Source organism: Gigantopelta aegis, unplaced genomic scaffold (assembly GCF_016097555.1).
Source record: "Gigantopelta aegis isolate Gae_Host unplaced genomic scaffold, Gae_host_genome ctg5881_pilon_pilon, whole genome shotgun sequence".
In the NCBI taxonomy this organism is placed as follows: Eukaryota; Metazoa; Mollusca; class Gastropoda; order Neomphalida; family Peltospiridae; genus Gigantopelta; species Gigantopelta aegis.
The window spans coordinates 14,556-29,884 of NW_024534688.1; the positions used below are offsets into that span (position 1 = coordinate 14,556).

At 33.3% G+C, this 15,329-nt stretch overlaps 1 pseudogene; it reads right to left on the reverse strand.

Annotated features, from left to right (window-relative positions):
- Positions 1 to 2,332: 2,332 nt before the first annotated feature.
- Positions 2,333 to 9,819, reverse strand: LOC121366470 (annotated as a pseudogene).
- Positions 9,820 to 15,329: the final 5,510 nt, after the last annotated feature.

Below are 15,329 nucleotides of genomic sequence, written 5' to 3' on the forward strand. Positions count from 1 at the left end.
AAATCTTGAAGAGTTCCCTGAGGTAACCAAGTCATGTGATAATCATGTGATTATTAAATGTTAGGTTCCTAATGTACACTCCCTTATAATCCTGTTGTTCCTTGGTGGGTCACACTTTATCCACTTCATGATACTAATAATATTTACACAGTTCTACGTTGTTAACAGCAAGGTATAATATGTGTCACATGACAGTCACATGATCTTTTTGGTAGGAAATACCATATCTGAAGGCAGTGGGTGTGACCATTTATATCCTCACATGTCTGACCAGTCTTGGGAGATTGCCAGTAAGTTAACCCTTTATCCACTCAATTTAGTAACATGCACTATGATACAGTGTCAAGACTCCTATAATATTAGGTTGGCTGGTTGTGACCTTTATTAAAGGACCAAGTAGGATATATAAACTATTAATCTTAATATTAGTATAATAGGTATGATGTCATCATTACATCATGGCCTCCAAGGGTCCTCCTCTGACATCCATCACTATATGGAGTATGGTCTTGTTCCGACAATTACAACTGACAAGAAATAAAAAAAATTTGTATTAAATGACTTATAATATCTATTATATAATAGATGTAATAAGATATTATGTACTATATATTATTGTGTGAAATTTTTGTAAAGTTCCTTTTTAATGAGTTAGTTTTTAAAAAAAGCCCCAAAATGTACTTGGTTTACCAAATAACAATCACGTTCTCTCTTGACAAAGGCAGAAAATGAGGAGACACAGTTTCCAATAAAATAGTCAGAATTTGCCTAATATATGCTAAATCAACTTGAGGTTGTCAGGACTAAGGAAATATAAATTTAATCTGTGTGATCACATGATTAATCACATGACTCCAGTAAATATTGGACTGACTCTGACCTTTGATCCTAGTTTTTGTTGTACTCACTAATATTAGGTTGACTATCACTAGCTAATATATTATATATACTTGTATATATTGGTGTGTTTTACTGACTATTAAATGTCATCTATACTTGAAATATAGAAGGGAAACAAAAGCTTAGTTTCATTAGTGATTGTCATATCATGGGTATCCCTCGAGACACTCCATAATAGATTGTAATCCCAGTGCAAATCTTCCTCACTATAACCGGGGGGAGGTCACAGCAGAGTGGACATTTCTTCATAAAACAACTTAAAACCTTTTACGATGACACAGCCCAGTTAATGTTGATGTATGCTCACAGAGATTTAACTGAATCAATGGACTTTACTGATATTGCAAAAAGTTTTGTCAGTGTAAACGACAAGAAGGTTTAATTTTGGTTGTTTTTGAATATTTTCACAAACTGAACAATGTTAAAATGACTTCCTACGCCTATGTTGTAACAGGCTCGTCCGTTAAAGACATCATCATGTTAACGTAATGAGATTCATAACCGGCAGGGTTGCGCCCCACAAGAGCATGAAGACAAAATCTGCAGTACATATAAAAGGAAATGAAACCACCATGGATAGGTTGTTTGTTGTGGGCCAGCGTTCTGCAATGCATCAGACCTCTGAGATGTTACCACATACTCTACGGAGTATCCGAAAGGCCGACTAGGATAGGGCTGGTAGTCTCCCTTTAAACGAGAAGGGCTGGTGTATTTGTGGTTCCGGTTCCTGAATGCGACATTCCCTAAGAGCTGGAATCCCGTACGGCTGGTTTTTAAGTTAGGGCGATGCTCCAGCAGGATTACCTCGCGAAGACAGGGTTACCAAGCCCGGTGGCGGTCCCAGCTAGCAATAGCAGGAATCCTGGAGCCTAAGTGGAAGCCTGAGTGGGTGAGCGAGTAGGAATGTTTGGGCAACACAACATGTTTTTTTTTATAAATCTAACTTTTTTTTATAAAATCTAACTAACCACTTGGAAGGAATGTCACTTATTAATTACTTAACTCTATTGTCCTTCAAAATCTCTCAGAGCACATTCATTGATCATATAGACAAAGAAGTATATCCTTCATTGAATATTACAAGTAAGTTATAATACTATTCCTGTCCATAACTGCCTCTATACAATTCAGTTGTAAATTAAGTGAGCTGTAGTTATAAATAATTATTACTTGTTCATAATTATTTTATTGCAATGGACCAATTAGAAGTGGTGATATAAACATAATTATTATTAAGTATGCTTGTAGATCTAGATCAAGTAGAGATTTCTGCTTAAACTATCATTCTTTATATTTTTAAAATATAAAGAAAAAGTAATTACAACTACACACAATGCAACAAATATCAAAGTAATTAGTACTGAGCAATTACTCTGTTTACGACCATGTCCTTGATCCAGAAAAAATTTTAACAACACCATCTAGATTCTTTTTATTGGTAATATCCTAAGTCTGTTGTAGCCTTCTCAATACTGAAATAATGAGTGACACCAGTTTTCAATACCTACGGTTTATAAATACATTACATTAACAATATACTTACCTCTGCTCTCGTCAGAAGTGTTGGAAATTATAATATCTACCAATTAGTCTATGAATAATTTCTATCATATAAGCTGTCATATAATAGATATTATAAGATATTAATTTGATAATAACATTCATACCTACAGAGTATATTAAATAAAATGGCAATTTCATAGTGGGATATGAATATCCCAATCCCTCAATCTGAAATAAATAAATATAGACATGTAGTTTTAGGATTATGATTTTACCAATGGGCGAAAGAATTCAAAATTGTTGACAGGATTATGTCAGATATAAAATAAACACAGCCTGGCTATAGAAAGAACAAAACCATGCCAAATTAGAATTATACAAATATAACATGACAACTTCAATAAAGTACAAACTGACCACAGTGGAATTGGGTAGAGAAAGTGCTGTGGCTGCTTTGATGTGAGCTTGTGTAAAGTTATCAACATGCAGAAAATCTACTTTGGCATCTTTACTACCATAAGTAAAAAAACTATCCTTTCTCAATGTATCTCTTTTAAAAATAACAGAAGATCAGATTCAAGTAAGAATAAATTATTTACTGACTACAATTCTAGGTAAGTGTCTCCGCTCTCCTTCACCATATATGCCAGCACATCTCAAGGCACACACTTTAAGGGTTCTTCCTCTTGGTAATATGGAGTTGTTAGCTGTTAACACAGCTTGTTCAGCAATTGATTTAGACCAGCTATAATAGTCTACATGCTAACAGATTTTGATTTTGTAAACAATTCACTAAATCAATAATACCTGATCCATGGAAAGTATGCAATGACTCATCGCCATTTCTGATGATTTGACCACCAAACACTACATTATAAGTACTGGTGTATACTAGATATCTAACCCCATATGTGATGCAGCTATTGTTAAACTATATGATTATATATGATGAGAATTTAAACTACCTACCCTTTATGACATTTTTTAGTGCGCTTTAATTTACTACTTCCTCTATTTTTCGTCTATCTAACTGAGAAAGAGAAGGTTAACATCATCCCTTAAATCACTAGCCCCAGCAAGTTGCTTTAACTTGACATGATGACATTCAGTATTCAATCATAAGGTAACATTTCTATATAGGAACATACAACACCAATATTATACCTGATATTCATTTCTGACTGTCTTATTATGTTTCTTCTAACAAACAAAATGCATACCCTTACTGCAAGGATGCCCTCTGACACTAATTAATTTTCCTTCTTCAATAAGCATGAATTAAATGCTTAGGTTAAAGATTATAATGTACCCTTGAACAGCTTTTATGATAAATTTGTATGGTATAACACATACAAATTGTTATGAATTTTTAGTAAGTAAAATATTACAACAAATTGATCAATGAAATCAAAACTACTTTTAAAAACACTTAGTTTTATACTCATTTTAAATTATAAATTTCACGTATATAGTATATACTTACCATTTCTTGTCCAGACATTCCATATGATGCTAAATGAACACAAACTCTGGATGATGCATTCTCTATTACAGTGTTCAATTCATTAATGTTCCTTATATCACCCTGTAATAAATATATAGATAGTACCTAAACATACCCTATATAAGCACATGGAACCAACATGTCCTAGTCAAGAACTAAAGTTACAATTGCAACTATATACCTATATGTACCTTATATACACAATTAATGACAATGCATATATCATCAAATATTACTCAAATAATTGAATAACAGCCTTTAACAAGGTTGACCCTTTGTACAAGGAGAACTGTTTCATAAAAATAATGCAGTTATGAGAATGGAAAAGTTTCTAGTTGATATACCACAGTACAGAATGTCTCTACACTGTAATACAAAGCAAGATCAATGTTTCTAGTAAGGAATACCACATTTCCAATTAATAATTAAGTACAGAATATACTTTTTTTAATTTTAAATAAATGTATTGTTTAGTGTTCAATAGACTCTGTCATTCTAAATGCAATTAAAAAGAACCTGGCTAGCCCCAAAATACTCTACATAAGTAGTGTTATAACCTATAACTGTCTAATACTGAATTACACGTGCTTTTAGAAAAGCAATAAATGTTACACTTATGAAAAAAGCAAGCTGGTCGGTATGAATACAACAATCACTTAATTTATTTAATACTGATGTAGTGGTAGTAGACTAACATGATTTATGATGGTATAATCATCCTAAGATTATTTTGAGGAGAACAGTGTTGTGTTACAACATTAATGATAAGATCTGACTAGTTATCAAAATCTGTTGTACATTACCAGCATGTGAAAGAATCTGTAGTCACACTTTTCAATATTATTAGGATGATAATTAAATTCGTTGAGTGTGGTGTCCTGTCAACAGTCGATGTTAGCATTGGTTGTGTTCAAAAGTACATAGAACGATCTATAAGACACACCCATGTACTTATGTAATAGTTTAACTCAAATAATTTTGGACTTGCCTGGTACATTTCGCATGCCACAAAGAAAATGGTATATCACACTAAAGAGTAAATCATCATAATTATTCTATTTACCAAAATTTAAGGTTTAAATAACATCATCACATTATTTTCTAATATAGTTTCACAATGTTATTATGATCAATGTATATCATGGCCTACCTCTATAATAGTTTCAAATGTATTGTGATCAATGTTATATCATGGCCTACCTCTATATAGTCACAATGTATTGTGATCAATGTATATCATGGCCCTACCTCTATATAGTTCACAATGTCTTATGATCAAGGTATATCATAGCCCTACCTCTATATAGTCACAATGATTATGATCATGTATATCATGGCCTACCTCTATATAGTCGTCACAATGTATTATTAGGAGCCAATGTTATATCATGACCTACCTCTATATAGTCACAATGTATTATGATCAATGTATATTCATGGCCTACCTCTATATAGTCCCAATGTATTATGATCAATGTATATCAGGGCCTACCTCTATATAGTCACAATGTATTATGATCAATATATATCGTGCCTACCTCTATATAGTCACAATGTAGTTATGATCAATGTATATCACTGACCTACCTCTATATAGTTCACAATGTATTAGATCAAGGTTATATCATTGCCTACCTCTACTTTTTCCAAATTATCCTCTTGCTCTTTGTAGTAAGTAAAATCAAAGCAATTACTCTAGCATTAGTCTGACTTCAATATCATCATACACAATCTAGAACCGACATATCCGCCGCCACCTGTCACAAAAGCTGTGGAACGCCATTCGCTTGTAGTAAAAGAATCGAGGAAACAGTTAGCTCAGTGGTAAAACAATAATGGGTGGGTTTATATAGCTTTGCGGCTAATCATACTATAATCATTACTTTTCGTTTGATAGTAGTTGATAAATCAAGTAGTTGATGTGTTTTGAAAATGTTTTTTGTTGTTGTTGAGTCTATTATATTTTACTTTAAAATTTGTATTTATTAATTAACTCACACAGGCACAATGACTCAATACATTTGTCATTTATCATTTTATCACTCCTCATTCAGAGAATGTGATTATCCCCCTGCAAAATTATTTATTTCAATCACATCAATATAAATCATATTATTGTAATTAAAGAAATACTGGTTGGTTTTATGAAATACAGCAATTACTAAGTACTAATATCATTTTCTCATCTTGTCAGACTTGTTGTCATGAATGGTGATGACCGTCATCATTGAAATGAATGGATGAACGAGAGTTACATCAGCATGAATGAGATGACATGTCCTTACAATTGTTCCAGGTGGAAAGAAGACTGTCCTAAAGAAGGAAAGAATTCTAACAGACTCTAGTAATCTTTGTGAAGACTGCTCTCCATGGCATAACGATTAGCTCGTTTGGGATATTCCCAAGATTCTTTAGTGGGTAACTGCGAAACCTGTCCTTACCCTCATGGACACAGCATCTAACAGATGGTAAAAAGAAATAAGTAAATAACTGTTTTGCACGCATGCTGGGTGATCTGAGAGTGAGATTATTTTAGACCACAAGCTAACTATATATTCAAGTATGTACATTTTAAAAACTTTGTTCTATTTTTTTGTATGATAAATAACAAAAGAATTTGTCTTGTAATAACTTTATATCTCACATTTGTTCATAGTTTACTGGTTATTTATACATCAATACATTGGTATTGATTATTGTATTTAGCCAAGCAACTATCAAATCATCCATCTACCTATTTGTCTATTGATCAATCTGCCATCCATCCATCTATTGTCTACTCTATCTATTTGGCCAGCTATATATTCATCCATTGATCCTTCTCTTATTCCTTCATCTATTTGGTTGTACCAAGTATATTTATGTGCAAATATGACCAGTCAGAACCATGCTACTGGTATCTATATTTAATATTTTTTTTATTATGCCCGAGATACTGTGACGTGCACGTGATCATGATCATGAGTATACAAGGAAGCACTTATATGGGGTCCCTCTTTGTAAACAATGGGAGAATAGCACTTTGAAAGCTGTAGTTCAACTTTATACTGATATTGTTACCTTGGAGATTGGTAAATTAGACCTCATTCTTTTAATAGTAATTTATGAGGACTTGTTACTACATTAAAGAATGAGCTTGTTTTGAATTTTTGGACACCTTTCATTTTGTCCAATCCATTTACAGGAAGTTTGCAAATTGGTTTACTAGCAAAACAGACCAGAGAACTACAATATGTAAAAATTTATAGTCAAATAGATTTTGTGTTTAGTTACAAATAGAACCATTTTTTATAGCTCCCACACTTTTGACATTTTATAGGGGCTACACATCCTGATGTTTTAACTACTTGCCTTCAAATTTTAATATCATATTATAGCAAAGTAAAGATTAGGCTTAATAACTTTATAATCAGTTAAGAATATATTAATTCTTTTTTTTTTCTTAGACATATGTTTAAATTTAAAATTTAAAAACTTAATTGATTAACAGTCATAACTTTAATTAATTGACTGTGAAATTATTTATTATAACACGCCCACAGGAAAAAAAGTCATAATATACACAGTGGATATTTGTCCGGTACCGAGCTGACGGCAATTTGTCCGGTAAGATCACGTGAACCACTTGGTTACCTTACCTACCAACAGTTTAATCAGTATAATGCACGTGTGAATGTTGATGTGCCACTTCAAATAGGTGACGAGTTTAGTACTACAAAGCACTTGAAACTAGAAAGTGCAATTTGCTAAACTTGAAGAAAATCATTGTGTACATACTATAAAAGACTCCCAGAACAATCGAGGGTGCAAAAAGGATGAGTCACGCAATGACATCAATGTTGCCTTAAATACTACGAAGTAAAGTTCTCCTGTATAAAGGGAGGTAAAAAAATACAGTGGAAAAGGTATGCTTAAAGACCAAACCAAAGGTAGTGATGTTTTATGTTTTCATACTTTACATGTATAGCATAATACTTGTAGTACTTTCAGAGATAATTGTCCCTCATTTGTTTAGGCACGTGCTAATATTGATGGAAGGAAGCTAGTTATTGCCGATATGAATCTTGACCACACAACCATGAAACTAGCTCAGTACGATGCATTAGACAAATTAACACTTTGAATGCTTTGTTTAGGATACTTTCAAGTACTTCCAAAGAGAAGGAAACTAGATGAGAATTTAGATGGAGTAGAAGATATGCTGAAAGCACGTTCTAATAAAAAGATAGTGCAGGATCATATCAGAAGAAGTCAGACAAGGGGTTTACACTTAGGACCTCAGTAATTATTCAGCAAAACTTAAACCTAAGCCTACAAACCAATTTAGAAGAGATCATTAGTGGACTTCAGTCAAGTAGAGTTAGGTATACTTTGACTACATGTACATGATGTGCTTATAACAGATAAAACAATACAAGTTATAGCTGGTGACAATGGTATACTTAGAGCAATATACTATCAAGATGTTTCAATGAAAAGTGTACACACCTTAACACAGCAATCAATGCAACTGATATTCTAATGGAGGTAGATACTGGTGCCTCACATTCAGTCATTAGTGAAAAAAACTTTTCAGACCATCACAGTCCAACAGATAAGTTACAAGCAACAAGCATTACACTCACCACTTATTCAGGTCACAATCTCTTATATTTTGGGAACTTACGACATTCAAGTTGGTTACACAATTAAGTTACAAGAGTATGTTCCACACTGATGTCCTCAGTAGATTACCTCTCCAAACTACTATGAATGATTCTCAAGTTCCTTACCAGGTGACCCTTGTCATCTACTCAATCACTTAGACCATGCCATTGTTACAGCTTCTCAAATAAAAGTCTGGACAGACAAGGATCCTCTATTTCTTGTGGTCTGAATTAGTACATTGTGGCTGGAAATATTACCAACCCCAACATAGCTGATCTCCTTCCATTTCATACAAGGTACACGAACTGAGTGTTTTGGACGGATGTGTATTATTAGGTTGCGTGTTGTTATCCCAGCAGCAGGACAGGGTATTATTCTAAATCAACTTCATGAAACCCATCCAGGGATTACTAATTGAAAAAGTTTTGCTCGCTCTTATTTATATGTATTGACTCTTACCTGTCAATCAAAATCGTCCAGTTGGCCAGCAAAACACTCTCATTTTGGGAATTTCCACAGAAACCATGGTGTCGTCTCCATATTAACTATGCAGGACCGTTTTTCTAGGTAAATATTTTTCATACTAATCGACACTTATTCAAAGTGGTTTGAAGTTCGTGTTGTTAATCAACCTCATCTGATGTTTACTATTCAAAATTTACAACAACTTTTTTCCACTCATGGTCTCCCCAGAAACAAATAGTTTCTGACAATGGACCAGCTTTCACTAGTCATGAATTTAAGGAGTACATGAAACAATGTCATATACATACTTCACCATACCATCCGAGCTTCCAATGGTCGTGGAACGTGTAGTTCAGACATTTAAGTCATCCTTAAAGAAACTAGAAGGCAATGTCAAGGACTCGTTTATTCACATTTTTTAGCTCGTTATCGTCTGACACCTCATTCCACTACTGAACTGTCACCTGCAGAACTTCTGATGTGAAGGTAGTTATGAACAACATTGGATTTGATGCTCCTGATGCATCTCGTAAAGTGACTACTAAACTAACTTTTAGTCCATGAAAAGAACCAACCCTGCAACTCTCAGTGTTGGTGACAAAGTTTTTTGCCTTGCAACTATCCATGGAACAAAAGTTTGGTTTCGTACCCACATTATGGAGATTTAAAATGCTAATGAAGATACTGTTACTGATAATGATTTGGATAATTGGACTTTTCCATCACTGTTGATAGTAACATTACATTTACTCCTACAAGTACTTTACCTACCAACTCTCCACCTGCTCAACCTCAGCCATTATGCGCGTCATCTCGAGCTCGTAGATCTGTTGAAGATTTGGTCATATATTTCTTAGCTTGGTGAGGGAGAGTGTGGATAACTGTATAAACATTCATTTTGAGTTATCATTTCTGTTAGGCCTTTTATTTAATTGCCAGTGAAACCTTATATATATATGTATAGATAGCTCTGTAATATTTTAGTTGAACTTAGTTCTGTTGATAAAAGTTTCTGTAAAGTTTGTTATCATCACGTGCTCGGCTACAACAATGTATATATATATATAACAAATTAGATGTGTGTTTCCAATGATGAGGTGATCCAACGAACAATGTAAACTAATCTAATTAATACAAAATAGAAGTAGACAGTAAAAAATAGGAATGAATAGTAGATAGGAGAGAGTGAAGTGGAAGAGCAACTCATATCTTAATGACAGCAGTCCCAAATAAGAGCTAGCTATATAGATCATCCGTCAGGAGTATCAGCCTGAGAGATTCTCTAAGAACATCAGTGATCAGTTCACGAGAGTATATATGTGGTACTTGTCATCTCATCATGTTCTATATTGATGATACTGGACTAAAATATTCTCTGAAAAAAAATATTCACACCTTTACAAAAGTAGTCATAACCTAAGCTGAATTAGTTAAATGAAAAATGAAATAGTTCACTAAAAGTATATACATAATCATTGCAAGTAAGTCAAAATGAACTATACAGGTAAGCAAAATAATCAACTTTAAAAAAGAGAACACAATTTCATCAGGAAAATGTTTACAAACAAAAAGTAAAACATATTACCCAAATGGAAAATACAATAACCATATTAAAGATACAGCATAGAATAATGTATGTGGTCTGATCTAAAGGAAAAAAAGATCTTTGTGATCAGACAAAGTTCTATTGTTGAGGAATTTGTAATATACCTAAGAGTCATACAGAAACAGTTTTCCAGATGTTGTTCATAATCACATGCTTACATTATTTTGTCCAATGCTCTTAAAGCAGATATTATTCCTTCGAGTTGCATTTTCAGATTGCTCCATAAGCCATAACTGATACATAGGCGTCGATACAGTTACGACACCAGCTAAGGCCACATCACGCAATTCTAGTCGCACACCTAAATGTTTCCACTCTGCAGTTTCAGCTGTGTTAGCTAATTCTAGAATTGGGGTTGTTGAGCCAAGACCTGATCTGGTATAGAAAATTCTCCTCCAGCCGTATTACCTAATAAGATGAAATTAAATAAATGAACATGTTTGTATTACACAACAAAATAACATTTGTTAACACAAAAACTAAGATGAGGGCAACCTGCTATTGTCACGCACACGCATACAATGGCAAGACTAGTCCCAACAATTATTGTCATACACACAGTAGTAAAATTAAAAAATTGACAAAATCTGTTGCCTATTTTGTGATAACTTTTAAAGCAATTCTCGGTGGTGGTATGGACAAACGTAATAATCATCATAATTTGTAAACACTATATACTAGAGTGATTTTTCACTGTGCAAGTAAGGTCAAAAGTGAACTATACAGGTAAGCAGGTAAGGTGAAGGCTCAGCATTTTAGTGGCTTTCATTCATTCTATTTTAATTTGAATTATAAATTAAAAATATGTTCAGAATGTCTGTGTACTTAGAATATACAGAGTAATGTTGTAATTTAAAATAATTTATCAGATCATTATAGGTTCTATGTCAGTATTGATATGTTATCAAGCTAGAAAATAGCAAATTTAACTGACAATATACTGTACAAACACCTTTATGACATTTTAATTTTTACGATCGCTGTTAGTATGGTTAAGAAATACAAAACAGTCATAAAAGAAGTACATGCAATGGATTTACAAGTTGTTTAACTTTCTATACTATTTCTTTGATATTATGACAACAACAAAATTATAAAAACAAATACTGCATAAATATAACATATACTTTGTCTCCCTAAACTTAGTTTTACTTTTTTCAATATTTTGGAGACTGATAGTTGCATGTCCATAAATTAACTTTATAAAAATAACTGTGCGAAACTAGTTTTTAATGGATTTTCATACTCATTTAGGGTTGGCCTGTTATCTCGAAATTTTAGACAGATCCACATATTAGATATTATTAATAAAAAAGTGATAACATAACAAAATAGAAGTTGAAAGTGTTGATGAGGTACTCAGACTTGATAATGTTTCATTTGTATCCAGAATAGTTTTAACATCAACAATACTGGGGCTACATTGTATTGTATTACACAGACATGCTGAAACATAATAATCCTTGTATTTATTTTACTGCATAATTAAACAACACACATCAAAAAGTTGGGTATAACCAATGCTTATGAGTCGTAATACTATACCCTGACCTGCAAAGTTGCGCTCCTCAGATGTAGTTTCAATTTCATCTTCATTTAATGAGGATCAGCAAGGTCCTATAATAGATGAATTATAATACAGTACAGAGTGGTGTAAGTATGATATGTTAGTACAAGTATGATGCATAACAAATTGCCAATAGATTTTTGTATAATCAAACAATATATACTTACCAAAGGATTACGTCCAGCAAACACACTAGAGATCACTGCAACGTTTCTTTACTTTCATGTGGTCTAATGATAAGAGTGAGGATTTGAAATAAGAACACCTATCCACTATGTGTGACGGTGGTCTTTTCGAAGTGGCAAATCAGCACTAAACAAAATTGCTTTTGTCACTAAAGGAGCAATGCAAAGAAAGGATCGTCAGCCTCCACACATTTGTTCATGTCCCACTTATACCGTTGGTATTTCTAACTACATAACCTGTAAGAACTGATCGAGCAACATCAATTATATTATAAAGTGTGCGTTCATACAGAAGGAAGACTACGAGCTTTTACTACATCGCTTGAGAGCAATGAGTATTCCTCGCATTCAAATGAGTCCCATCTCACTCAATTTTAATACAGTCTTAATGACGTTATTAAAAATATTCGCTTTTCTTGTCAGTTCGTTGATGTAATTACTGTAACACAACAGTAGTGTTCAGTTACTTCAACAATACTTAACTTTATCATTTTCCATAAATGCCCATTTGTCCCTATCTTACAATGACGAGCAAACTTTGGATTTGTTGATAACCATCAGCAATTTTCCAGGTTACTGCGGCATGGTAAAGAAAAAAAGTAGAAAAGTAGTAATAAGAAAGAAGGTAAGAAATTGTGTGGAGAGAAATGGTTAGGATTTCATGACACCATAGACACCATCCCAACCCGTTTATCTATTACAATATCTGTTGGTGTCTCAGTATTCATGAGAGATGGAAAAAAATAAGAGCTCATCTGATGGCAAAGGATCAAAGCTGATATATTGGGTTGTCAACTTTTGCAGTGTATTGATTCTAAAACATGACAGAACTGATGACTTCTAAGGACCCATTAACATATCATATCGCGCTTCGGGGAAATATTTTTGCAGAATAGACTTAGCACAATACCAGCAGTATTACTAGCAATTTTTTCGAAGGTCAGTGTTCCGGAGGCAAATAGAGTAACATTGACTTTCATTAAAAAAACAGCTCTTCAATAACTATCCAACTTTGAGCATCATCCTCATTTTTAAGGAATAAGAGGAGACCCTTGCTCACTTAAAGTGGTTAGGAATTCCAATAACACTGACCTTTTAGAAGGAAGAGAAAGTTTTGTCATCTTTTGTAATATTTAGCACATAGATCACTCAGGCTAATGGCTACAAATTTTTCATCATTTCTTCGAAGCATTGCAAAGAAGGAATAATTGAATGTGCATGATAAGCTAATTTTATCCGATTGATCAAGTACAAGCTTTGCAGCTACAAGAAAGCATAGCAACAAACTCTTTAATACCTTTTCCTCCAGGACGATGACATTCCATTGGTAGGAACCCAACATATTCTTGTGAATGAATCATCAATTTTTTAGCAACTTCAGCACTACTTTAGAGATTTTGCTCCAAATTAAACAGTCCCACTCATCCACTCGACTTCCAAGACGATATTTGAGATCTCTTTGAACTTGAAATAATTGAAGACTGGCATTCTGATAAAATGATTGAACCAGTAGTACAATCAACCTTTAATGACATCTGATTATCAGTCAACTTAGGAAGTATTGCAAAAACAGCCGGTGGGCGTAGCATGAAATTTTTTGGCATGACTGCTATAATATTCCTTAGGAACCTACAGAATCATAAAGAACGTATTTTCCCACTTCAGACTTTAATGGTATGCGCATTTAACACCAGTAGTTACTGAATGGATCAGAAGTATCAAACTTGTAGTCAGGTGATTTCTTAGCTCGTTCCATAATGACTGCTGCAAGTGAACTTTTACCTGCACCAGGGTTTACCACAGAGAAAAAACTTTGCTATAGGATTCCCAAGAGAAGTCTTCTTTTTACAATGCTCAAATGGCTCAAACATCTTGAAAATAACCAAAGCGATTTTTGGCATTATGATTAAACACGGCTCCATTGCTGTTTGATTAAGTACATTCCTTGCTATTGGATTGATCTTTCCTGATGATAAAAGAGTATTTCACAACATCACTATGACCACCCATACAAGCAGCATGAAGGGTGTGTACAACCTAAAAAAAGTAAAATATATTAGTAAGTACATTCTTGTATAGTTCAGAATAAAACCATGTCATAAAATAACTCCATTTTTAGTTATGATTTATTTCCCATAATAACAATAATATTTGTATGAGTTTTAGGCTAGTCAGTTATTTTGTGTGCAACAACCAGTAAGTTAGAAAATTTAAACAAAATATGCTGAATAAATTATGATGAACTCATTCTTATGTCTTAGCTTGCTTTTTACAGATCCTTTATTGAATGTGGGATATATTTCCATAGCTTTTTTTAATGTAATACATCTCAGTTTTTTAGAAACATTTACCAAGCTTATCTACCCTGCTGAGTTTAGGGACTGACATTTTTGAATGCATTAACACCATTCCAAGTGAGACTGAGTTTCTATAATAATTGCAAATGGCAAATATCATTATTGTGAAATGTTGTTGAAGATACCTTTAATAATTCTCCACAGTAACTTTATTTTGTCATATCAATCATTTTGAAGGTAACAAACCTCAATGACAGGATATAATAACACTAGCTTTCACTGATAACTCTAGTCTATCTATTTGTGAACTCTTCATCTTGCTGATGCACAATAAAGGTCTAACAAATCTCAAATAGATTAAATTCAATTGCTCAATCAGATTTCCTTCCCATATTCTGGATAGAAAAGGTAAACAATAAGTGGCCACTATGTTGTTATGGACTCATGATATCTTGTTTATTAAAGTCCAAGTTATTGGTGCTTGCTATAAAATTGAATTGTTTCATGTCGCTACAAGCCATATGAATCTTTTTTTAAACTTTTTAACTTTCTAAGTATACAACGAGTACTTGAATGTTAAGTTGCCAGCTATGTATGACTTCTTAGTTTTCCACTTTAAATGTATTGGTTAAGTCTTAGGTACCTTTGTTAACAC